Consider the following 12361-nt stretch of genomic DNA (forward strand, 5'->3'; position numbering starts at 1 on the left):
AACCAATAGTTGAGCAACACTTAGAGAATTACTCAAGAATCAAGAGTAACTTGCTATTGTGAGTTTAGAGAGAGAAAAGAGCTTGTCTGAATAATCTGATTCCGTCAGGACCCTTCAAGTCCCAGAGCTGAGAGGAGGTGATTCCACTGGGTGGGCTCAGCTAGGTTAACTTCCCGGCACTCCAATCTGGGGATTTTCTTTGTGTCTTGTGTTGTTCCTCTGTGACCCTGTATTTTCTCTTTCCTCCAAGTTTTAAGCTCCTGAGTTCTCAAATTTATTTCATAATGACTTCACCTACTGTTCGTCTAGTCACTCACTCTGGTAACTTTCTTCCGATTTCCTAACAATTCTTCTGTTTCAACTTTTCATTCACCAGGGACTGTATACGACTCACTTACACACAGTAATTCAACACAAAGAACCCAAGCTCTTGCTCTTGACAAATATCTCTTAGGGACAAAACCCTGATCCTCGTACAAAAAGGGGAAGAAATAGATATATTTTGTATTGATTTTTAAATAGAATATCGATTCTGTCGCATAAAATATGTTTGTAGGCAAACTCTATTTAAAACATGAAATTATTTTATGTCCTTAATTCTGAAAACTTTTCTCCTCCTCATATTACCATCATCTTAAAAATATTTAATTAATATGATGCCTTGACACCTTTGTAAATTTAAACATTGCATATTATTATCCAAATAATAAAGCAGTCAGTGGGAAAGTCAGCAGGAAGAAAAATTGTTTAGGAGTCCCTGAAGAGACTCACATCACACGACAGGTGACGATGGTACAAGGCTTACAACTGCAGAACTCAATATACAGAGGTGCTTTAAAATGTTATTAAGAGTTAAATACAATAGATCTTGAGGGCATTATGTTAAGTGATGTAAGTCAGACAGAGAAAGACAAATACCACATGATCTCACTCATATGTGGAACCTAAAAACAAACGAAAAGGAAAAACAAAAAAGAGCTCATAGATACAGAGAGTAGATTGGTGGTTGTTGGGGGGGTGGTGGGCAAAATGGGTGAAAGGGGTCAAAAGATGTAAATATCCAGGTATAAAATAAATAAGTCCTAGGGATGTAATGTACAGCAAGGTGGCTGTAGTTAACAATACTGAACTGTATATTTGAAAGTTGCTAAGAGAAAAGATCTTAAAAGTTTTCATCACAAGAAAAAGAATTCTGTTAACTATGTGAGGTGATGGATTATTACAGTGGTGATCATTTCACAATATATACAAATATCAAATCATTATTTTGTATACCTGAAACTAACATAATGTTATATGTCAATTATGCCTCAATTAAAAAAACGTTAAATATAAAAAAAAAAACACAAAAAAACTGAAGTTACAATTGCTAGTTCTATCCAAGGACTATTCTAGTGAAAGATCTCTTTGGTGGATAGTCCCAGTACATTTTTCCTTGGCAAGATAAATAGCATTTATTTGTACTTCTAAATTAAGAAGATAAAAATTGAAAGATTGGGGCACCTGGGTGGTTCAGTGAGTTAAGTGTCTGCATTTGGCTCAGGTCACGATCCCAGGGCCCTGTGTCAGGCTCTCTGCTTCTCCCTCTCCCTCTGCCCCTCCCCCCACCCCTGCTCATGCTCTCTCTCTCTCTCTCTCAAATAAATAAATAAATAAATCTTTAAAAAAATTTGAAAAATTGCTGGACCAGAAGCACTGGGAGTGTCCGATTTTATCATTATTTCCCCCACAATGCAATTTTTCAAACATTGGCATTATAGCTTCTGAAATGTTTTCTTTCTTTCTTGCACTTTTATTTTGTTCATTTGTTATTGTATGCATGTACTTAGCAGATTGCTCCACCTTATGATTGTTTAAAATATAGTTGTTGAATTGAAATTTAATACAGACATGGAATTTTCTAACTACTTACTAAAACATAGGCTACTACCTACTGAGAAGGTTCTATGTCCCAGGTATTCCACCAGGGAGATGTTTGTGTACTCATAAGCATCATAATGGGAATAATTTATGAAGATCCAATTGCCTGAAAAGAGAATGGAATAGTACAATTTTGAAGTTGGAAAAATCTTTTGAAAAAGTAAGAAATTTTTTTCTTTATTTATAATAGTGAAACTCTGGAAAAACCTAAAATGTGCAATAATAAATTATATAGTGGAAATGTTTGCAGCCATTAAACTCATTAACTCATTTAACAAATATTCTGAGAGCCTTCATGTACACGGAAATGTGTTCACAAAACTGGCGATAAAGAAGTTTATATACTGTAAATTGTATATATAAATTTAGATATATATATATTCTTATTTTTAGTAGATTTATGCAGAAGTAAGAATAATGTATCACGATATCTATAATGTTTTCAAAAGATACAGCCAAAAGTATGTGTGTGTGAGTGTGTGTGTGAGAGAGAAAATGAAAGGGACAAAATATTAACAACTAGTGAATCTAGGTGAAAGGTATACAAGTGTTCATTATATACTATTCCTTCAGCTCTTTTTAAGTTTGAGAATTAAAAAAAAATTTACGGAAAAACATATTCTCTATAATGATTTATCTATATGTCACAGTTGGGCCACAAATTTGAGTTTAAATTGTATTAATCAAACCAGAAAGGAAAATGTAGATAGGCAAATCACAGGGCTTACAAAATAAAGACAGACCAATTGTTAAGGAGAACAAGAACCATACACAGTATGAAGATGAGGCAGGAGTTTTTATGGGGGTGTTTTATCAATGAGGACACTGCCTTGTAATAACAATATCCTTGGTGGCATCTTTAGCCTAACTGCAACGGAATCTCAATTCTGTAGGAACCCATTCATTCTGATCTGGTTCCTCATCTTTCACTAGTGAAGTTTATTACTCTGATATATTTTAGAATAAATGGCCTACTATCTTTTGAGCAACCTTTGCTAAACATTATTTCTCTTAACAATAATTTTGCTAAATATTGAGAATGTAGTCTCTGAAAATGTCTGGAGTTGAGCAACTTTTAAGATGGTCATTTGATCACAGTGATAGAATGGGACTCACACCCTTTTGCGGAACTGAGAGTCTGAATGGGGCAACTGTCTCTAAAGTAGGTCATCTCTCCTACCTAAGATACAAGCCCAACGAGAGCTTGCTCCGAGGCCATTCTTCGCTGTACATGGTTTTGAATCTGCTTCTCACAGGCAAATGGCTGATTAAGAAACAGAACTGATTGCTTAAGTGACTGCCTTCGGCTCAGGTCATGATCCTGGAGTCCCGGAATCGAGTCCCGCATCGGGCTCCCTGCTCAGCAGGGAGTCTGCTTCTCCCTTTGACCCTCCCCCCTCTCATGTGCTCTCTCTCTCTCAAGTAAATAAATAAAATCTTTTAAAAAATTAAAAAATTAAAAAAAAAAAACAGAACTGATTGTTCTACTCCATCCAGGGTGGCCAGAAAAAAAGGGTGGCTGACACTTTGGAAAACGGTGTGGAGGTGCCTCAAATAATTAAAAATAGAGCTACCCTATGACCCAGCAATTGCACTATTGGGTGTACCCCAAAGACACAGATGTAGTGAAAAGAAGGACCATATGCACCCCAATGTTCATAGCAGCAATGTCCGCAATAGCCAAACTGTGGAAAGAGCCGAGATGCCCTTCAACAGATGAATGGATAAAGAAGATGTGGTCCGTATATACAATGGAATATTACTCAGCCATCAGAAAGGATGAATACCCAACTTTTACATCAACATGGATGGGACTGGAGGAGATTATGCTAAGTGAAATAAGTCAAGCAGAGAAAATCAATTATCATTTAGTTTCACTTATTTGTGGAACATAAGGAATAGCATGGAGGACCTTAGGAGAAGGAAGGGAAAAATGAAGGGGGGGAAATCGGAGGGGGAGATGAACCATGAGAGACTATGGACTCTGAGAAACAAACTGAGGGTGTTAGAGGGGAGGGGGGTAGGGGGATGGGTTAGCCTGGTGATGGGTGTTAAGGAGGGCACATACCGCATGGAGCACTGGGTGTTATACGAAAACAATGAAGCGTGGATCACCACATCAAAAACTAATGATGTATTGTATGGTGACTAACATAACATAATAAAATAAAATTTAAAGAAAAATAAAAGAATACAAAAAAAAAAGGTGGCTGAAAAAAATTTTATAAAGGCTTCTAAGGAACATTCATCTTTGAACTTCCTATTGAATAGTTTCAGGTAAACTGAGAAATATATTCCAATGCAAATGAGCTCATTTAATTCTTTTAAGTTTTATTTATTTAAGTGATCTCTACATCCAATGTGGGGCCCAAACTCACAACCCCAAGATCAAGAGTCAGATGCTCTATCAACTGAGCTAGCCAGGCACCCCCAAATGAGCTAATTATAAGGGATTACAAATTTAGATTTAGATTATAAGAGCTAACTTTTTAAAGATTTTATTTGTTTGTTTGTTTATTTGTTTATTTAAGAGTGCAGAAGTGGAGGGGAGCGGCAGAGGGAGAGGGAGAGAGGATCTCAAGCAGACTCTGCACTGAGTGGAAGACTCCCAACATGGGGCTGTCTCACAACCCTGAGATACTGACCTGAGCCAAATTCAAGAGTCAGATGCTTAACCGACTGAGCCACCCAGGCACCCAGACTAGCTAACTTTTACCATTTTTTTTTTCCCTAGCAACAACCGCTATCAAGGTCATTTATCTATTTACTCCCCTCAAAGATCAAAATTTTTAAAAATATATTACCTATTTTTTAAATAAGATATAAGGTTAGGGTCAGAGAGGAGATATGGAGAGGGTAGGGGAGGAGAGTGAAATGTTCAGTTATTTCATATTAAAAATCCAATTTTAGGGGCACCTGTGCGGCTCAGTTGGTTAAGAATCTGCCTTCAAAAAAAAAGAATCTGCCTTCAGCTCATGTCATGATCTCAGGGTCCTGCTCCCTGCTCAGTGGGGAGCCTGCTTCTCCCTCTGCCTGCCATTCCCCCTGCTTGTGCTTGCTCTCTCTCTCTTTCTCTCACAAATAAATAAACAAGATCTTAAATAAATAAATAAATAAAATGAAAATCCAATTTTACATGTTTTAAAAATCTATAGCTTTACCATGATGCTCTCACTCTGATCTTTTACTTAGACATCCAAAGTGCTGGTTGTTTGGAACTGGACAAAGCTCCTCTTTTTCCTACTTAGGTAAAATCCACTGAAAGCAGCAACTCCACACAATCAGAACTATTTCAGAGTTAACTAAAGTTTCATGATAATAGCCATGAGGAAGCCTCCACCTCAGAAACACCTCCACCTTCTCATCACATCTAGGAGTGTGGTTCCCTGGGGCCCAGCCTTTCTACATCAAGCAGAGTGAAGTCTCTCTCTTCCTTCAGTGATTATGGGGTTCCTGCAAGTGTGAGGCAGTCATTTGAGGTAAACATGCCTGCTCTGCAGACCTAGAGTCTCTTCTGGGGGGTCACCCTATTACAAGGGCCATATATAGCTGCACATCAGAGCTTCATTCTATCATCAACTTTACTAGCAATAAAACTGATGTTTTGTTTACATATTCTTGACCCTTGTGTCTTCATCTTAAATTATTTTTGAATTCAGTAGAGATATAAAGGCTGTGGGCAATTGTCACTCTAAAACAAAAGCACAACTGTGAGAAATTTTGAAAATGGAAGAAGAGGGATGGTATGAGAGGCTATAAATACATGCGAAATCAGGACAACTGTTACAATACCAAAGAAGGTAGAAGAAATGAGAATCTATTGGTGAGAATAAATTCCCAAATGAGAAAGTATACGAACACAAAGTGAGATCCTACAACCTCTCCCTGGCTTCCACCCCCATCCACAACACCTCAATAGTCTCTCAGGAAAAATGAACAAAAATGGAAGACTCTTTGCTATTAAATGGGAATCTAGAGAATCTCGATGTAGAAACATGAAATCCTAACGTGATTTCTCTAGGAATTCTACTAAAATCCTATCCTTAGTAATAGGAGAGATACAGTTTACCAATTAAATTCCATATAATATCTCAACTGCCCTTAAGGATTCCTAGGTGAAAAAAAGTAAGATTCTTCCTAAACACTCCATTTATTAAGTCCATTGCTCCATGAAACTATGTTTCTCCTATTTGCTAGAACGTTTCCATTAGAAATCTGTGAGTCCAGGACAAGACCACAAGATTTTTGTCCCTGAGTCTCAACTTCGTTGAGATAGTGGCATCCATAATCTCAAAATAATGACAAGATGTGAAGATGAGAGAGAATGCAATTATCAATCCCTTGTGAAGCATGACAAGGCTATTTGCACATGGCTGGACCATAGTATAAATACCTTACCAGTCGGGACCCTCACCTGTAAGCCCGTTCAGGGGCAAGACCTGTATCCTAGCATCCTAAGAATAGCTGTGACTATAGCTGTTTCTTGTCTCCTTCTTCCATCCTAAGTACATTTATTTTCACACTACTGTTCCAACAGAGCCCCCTTTTGCTTTTTCTTTAACCTTTCTAGTAAAAGCTCTGCTTTTCCTTTTCCCTTCTGTTAATGTTAGCGTAGGCAAAAATTCCATAGAGCTAGATTGATTCCTTATCTAACCAAACAGCATATACACGCAATTTGTAAAGTTAAGACTTAAGAAATAGATTAGAAATCACATCAGAATAGTAGAGCTGTTTTTCTGTTTTGGTGACTTTGGTATGGTTAACCTCATACAAGAAAATTCAGCAGAGACTTAGCAGTCTAAGCCCTAGTCATTTCCATCTTATGGATATAATAGGATAGATTACATTTATATAAGCTTATTAGATATACATTCATTTATAAATATTTTTCAGAAGTCACACTTCCACATATCTGTGTTTAGATCATCCTAAACACCTTTTCTGAACTTCTCTATAAAAAAAGATAAATAGGGGCGCCTGGGTGGCTTAGTCGTTGGGCGTCTGCCTTCAGCTCAGGTCATGATCCCAGGGTCCTGGGATCGAGCCCTGCATCGGGCTCCCTGCTCGGCGGGAGGCCTGCTTCTCCCTCTCCCACTCCCTCTGCTTGTGTTCCCTCTCTCTCTGTGTCTCTCTCTGTCAAATAGATAAAATCTTTAAAAAAAAAAAAAAGATAAAAACTGCCAAATATTCTAAAAACTTGAAATTGTAACAGCTGCCCAAGATTTGCTTCTTTCTCTAATAAATATTAATGACTTTCATTTAACTAGCAAAACTTGTGTTCATAGTCTTGAGATGATTTGAGTCTATAGCAACATTATAACTTTGCTAAAAGGTAAAGAGTCAGAAAGATGTTAGAGTATGATGCTATAAGTCTGAGGAAATTTTTTACTGAATTGGTTAATTGTCTCAACATTCTACCATTCACTTGGCAGGTTCTCTAGTAAGTCTGTGACTACAACTACTCAAGCAGTAGCAGAATCTAAGTATATCTAAAATGCTTGATCTATTTAAGAAGCTCTCTTGGAAACTTCTGGAGATTGGGGCATGCCTTTATTTTCACATTTGTGTACATTTGTAAATATAATTCTCTGGAAGTTTTGAATTGTTTATTTCTGTGAGAAGCAGTATAGTTTAGTTACTTCTTTTAAAAAAAGATTTTATTTATTTATTTATGAGAGACAGAAAGAGAGGCAAAGGCAGAGGGAGAAGCAGGCTCCCTGCAGAGCAGGGAGTCCCATGTAGGACTCGATCCCAGGACCCTGGGATCATGACCTGAGCTGAAAGCAGACGTTTAACTGACTGAGCCACCCAGGTGCCCAGAATGGCCAATGGGGAGGTAGGGCTGCATAAGAACCAGCCACATGCCATTAAAAAAAAAAAAAAATGCCAAGGGTGAAGGGGGTCAAAGGTACAAACTTCCAGTCATAAGACAAATAAGTCCGGGGATGTAATGTACAACATGGTGACTACAGTTAATATTCTTGTATATTTGAAAGTTGCTAAGAGAGTAAACTTTTAACATTCTCACCACAAGGGGCAGAAACTTTGTAACTATGTGTGGTGATGGATGTTAACAAGGCTTATTGTGACCATTTTGCAGCATATGCAAAAATCAAATCATTACGGTGTACCCCTGAAAATAATATAATATTCTATGTCCATCATACCTCAGTTAAAAAAAGACAAAAAGACAAAAAGACACAGGCCACAGCAATACTGGTTTCTACACACACAACTTCTCCTGGTTTAGAGACATCGTAAATAAAAGATAACACTTCTCACTCATAAATAAGAAGTATTTAAATGTAATTTTGACAAAACAAGTTCTACTGTGCCATGTGATTGGTCATTAGTATTCCTTATTTTTTCATAATTTCTTTCTTTTGTATACTTTTTGATTATTTTATTCATCTAAAAAAGTAATGTTTTTATATTTAAATAAGTTATAGCAAAACTCCATACAATATTTGATATATCCTAAATAGCTTTCAGCTGCCCTGGCTCAGAACTTCATTGAATAAAGTTCTCAACTCCTCTTTCACATGCAATTCCAAAAAATATGGCAGCAGTGAGAGGCATCTCTGCCCACATTGTGGCTGAAAGCCTCATGCTCCAAAGTCAAACAGACTCCAGTTCAAATCCCAGTCCTTCCTCTTATTACTGTGTGAGGTCAGGTGAGTTGCCTCAACCCACCAAGTCTCTGTGTCCTCCTTTGTGACACGGGGATGCCAGTCCCTACCCTACAGAGGAGTTGGGACGATGAAATGAATAAAGTGTGTCCACATCTTAGCACCACGCCTTGTGTTAGAAGCTATTACAATTATTTGCTTTTTCTGCTGCATTCCTATCCAAGCAGAAGGTCAGAAATGGAAGTTAGACCTTGGTCTTTGCACAAAGCAGAGACAGCACGGCAACAGAAGCCCCTCAAACTCATGTAATATGCCTGAAAGCTTATCCAAACCAAGCCTGAGAAACCCCCAAGAATACTTTAAACTTCTTTAAACTCTCCAAAGTTGCACTTAGAGGAGGGACCCCGTAGTTTTCTGAAACCAAGTGCCTCCTGATAGTTACGGTTCTCTAGCACCAGGAAAATGCCCATTAAAAATGTTAATTTCCCTGATGTTCTATGAAAGTTAAAGAACAAAAGTGTTTTTGAACTGACTACAAATAGAATTTTTATTATGCAGGAGGATGTGGATCAAAGTCCACAATTACGTTTTCCATTCCAAAGGCATTTGGGCCTGAGCAGTAACTTGTGAGCCCTGGGACAGGCTGCGGAATATTCTCTAGACGTTTTTGGCCTTAGGGTGAACAGGACAAGGCATTTGAAGATCCAGGCCTAGATATGGACTCTGGGATCTGTCTTTTCAGGATGAATAATCTTATCAGACTGTATTCGGAAAACCTAAACAAATATACACAATCAAAAGGACACATTGCTGAGAATGCCTCAGTCCACTCCAAGGAGATCCCCTCATCCTAAGTGGATTCTTTCATAGGGCATGAAATAGCCTCCACCCTCTCTTTCTCCTCCAACACCACCCAACAGGGAACTGTATCCAGTGGAAACTCAACAAACACTTCTGACAAAGTATCTCCCACTGGACAGGCCCATGCCCAAGGAGAGTAAATGAGTAAGCAAACATGTTATAAGCTTAGTATTTTTGGCATGTGACTTTCCCAAAATCTTCCAAAGAGTTTATTTCAAAATAATGATGCTTATAAATGTGAAACCATTTGAAACATGAACTAATGACTCTATATAATGTCTTTTAGATGCCAGGAAGCCTTATTATCCCTTCATGTTTGAGGTGATGACACAGATAGATGTGGCTGGCTGGCCTAAGGCACCACAGTTAGGAGGGATTAAGAACCAGGAAACACACCCAGGTAGATCCTGTGATTTGAATCACAGCTGCACTGTCACTGTTTCCAAAGGCTTGAAGGAAATCCTTAGAAAATCGGTAACTCTGGGGCTGCAGGAGGTGGGGACACCAGCCGCCCTGCAGCGTTGGCCACAAGGCAGCTTCAGACTCAAGCAATGACACCAGGGCATCGCAGGTCCCCCGTTTTCCCAGCTGATTGGCATTTAAGTGGGTGGCTCAGAGTTTAGTACCCCTGCTGGATCTAATTCAAAGCACGAATAAGTCCTTATATTCTCGGAAAATCCTTCCCTTAGTTGGCTTAGGCATTCTGTTTAATTAGCAGACAAAACCAGTTGAAGCATGAACCTACTCTGAACCCCCAAGAAGCACTGTGCTAGCAGTGTTCTCCATTTATGCAACTTCGTCCCCCCATTTATTTATTCGTCAGTACAACAAACATTTCCTGAGCTCCAGGCATTGCCTGAGGCATTAGAGATACAGCAGGAAACAAGAAAGCCAAATTTCCTGCCCTCCCGGAGCTATATCGCCTAGGGGGTTATAGATACTAAACAGATAGATAAACCTCATGCCAAGGAGGGAGAAGACCAGGAGGAAGAATAAAGCAAAGGAAGGGAATAGAAAGTGATCTGGGGTGGGGGGTGAGGTGCTGCTTTTCAAACAGAATAATCAAGGAAGGACTCTCAAGGGAGAACATTTCAGTAGAGACCTGAATAAAGGGAACTGCTGTGAGCAACTTGGTGTATAGTCTCTCACTCTTCTTGATGCACGTAAATACCCGAACAATTTTTTAGCAGAAATTGGAACATACCATACCTACTTTCTTGTAAACTTCTGTAATTTATTCTAGCAACCTGACAGTTTGGAGTTTGGGGAATTTGATTTGTTTCAACATATGGGAATTTATTTAAAAAAATTGATCAAAAATTAACTCTATAAGAGGTGGTAGATAAGGAATACTTTAGATATATAAAAAGTCTAAAGGCTGGGATACATGTTGATGGTACATCCAGACATCATTGTCATAGGACCAGTTTGCTCCTAGCCAATTACTGCACTTCATCCAGAACACTCCTTTATAGTAACTGTGGATTCCCCTACTGTTTCTTCACACTCATAAGCCCCGCCATCACCTCCATAATCAATTATTACCTGGAGATTCTAGGAACCAGTTCAACACAAAAGAAGTGACTCCAGGTCTACTGTTCTCAGCATTGGGAACCAAGAAAGACCATCTGTGCGGGAAACATCACCTGGCTCCCTCCTTAAACAGACAAATCCCTCCCTGAAGACAAAACACACCTGGAACTTTCCTAATTCCGTGGCATTCTACCTCTCTACCCTCTGTCTCCATGTGGATCTAGCCAGTGTTCCATCCACTCCCTGACACACCCTTTACTGCTCCTCTGAATCCCAGCCTTGAAAACTTGAGAAGGTGAACTAGACACATGGCACAAGAAGGACTGAATTCCCACAGGAACCTAATCCACACTATTACTCAGTACAACGGGGAGGGAAGGAGCTGAAAGAAGAGTCATGGGAGCCTGGCTACTGAAGCTGGGACTCTGCTGCACCTGAGATAGAAAGCCTACAGAAGAGTTATACTTCCTGCTCATCTCTTTAAGTGGGCCAACTCACTGGGTTGTCACCCAAAACTCTCCACCCCCCATTTTGTTCCCCACTTATCAGTCCTTACTTCTATACTTATTTCTTGGCCCTTGTTTATAGCCCCTGGCCCATCTCTGGTTGCCTTATGTGCCCTCTTGTTTGGGTGACCTTCAAAATTCCCTTCCAGTTATTTTAGATCTTAGCTTTCTAGCAAAGTTTTATTCTGTAAAAAAAAAAAAAAAAAAAAGATTTTACTTATCTATTTGTCAGAGAGAGAGCACAAGCAGGGGGAGCAGCAGAGGGAGAGGGAGAAGCAGGCTCCCCACTGAGCAAGGAGTCTGGGGGTGGGGGGGCTCGATCCCAGGACCCTAGGATCATGACCTGAGCCAAAGGCAGACGTTTAACTGACTGAGCCACCCAGGCGCCCCTAACAAAGTTTTATTCTCTTCACTTCTCACCCCCTACCACCACCACCAAAAAACAAACAAACAAACAAAAGCAAAACCTCATTAAATACAACTATCTGGTATCTTTTCAGGCAAAGATAGCCCCAAGTTCAACTAAACATACAAACCTTTGCCAAGTTGAAAATAAATGTATAGATAATATAAACCAGAGTATAAATATTTCTATAGGTGTGCTGAATATGAATGGTCATAGTCAAGTAATGTGTATAAATGCTTTCTCCCTTCTTTTCCCAGAATGGGGATGTGTGTGAAATGTGAAACTGCAGAATTTGTTCCAAATCGGAAAGAGAGTTGGAAAGAGAAAAACGGAGCAGCAGGTGGGTAGAAAAAGGCATTGTAGGAATCTCTGGAAACTTGTTTTCACTGCTAAAATGGGCACACCACTTCCACCTGGTGGCAGAATTGTGAGTCACAGAGGCAGCTTTACAAGGTAACGAAGTCCCTTTTGTAGCTGTATTTGCAATATTAAGATTATGAAATGCG

The sequence above is a fragment of the Mirounga angustirostris genome, unplaced genomic scaffold, assembly GCF_029215605.1.
Source record: "Mirounga angustirostris isolate CCGP_5_RB_7025 unplaced genomic scaffold, mMirAng1.0.hap1 SCAF_6, whole genome shotgun sequence".
Taxonomy (NCBI): Eukaryota; Metazoa; Chordata; class Mammalia; order Carnivora; family Phocidae; genus Mirounga; species Mirounga angustirostris.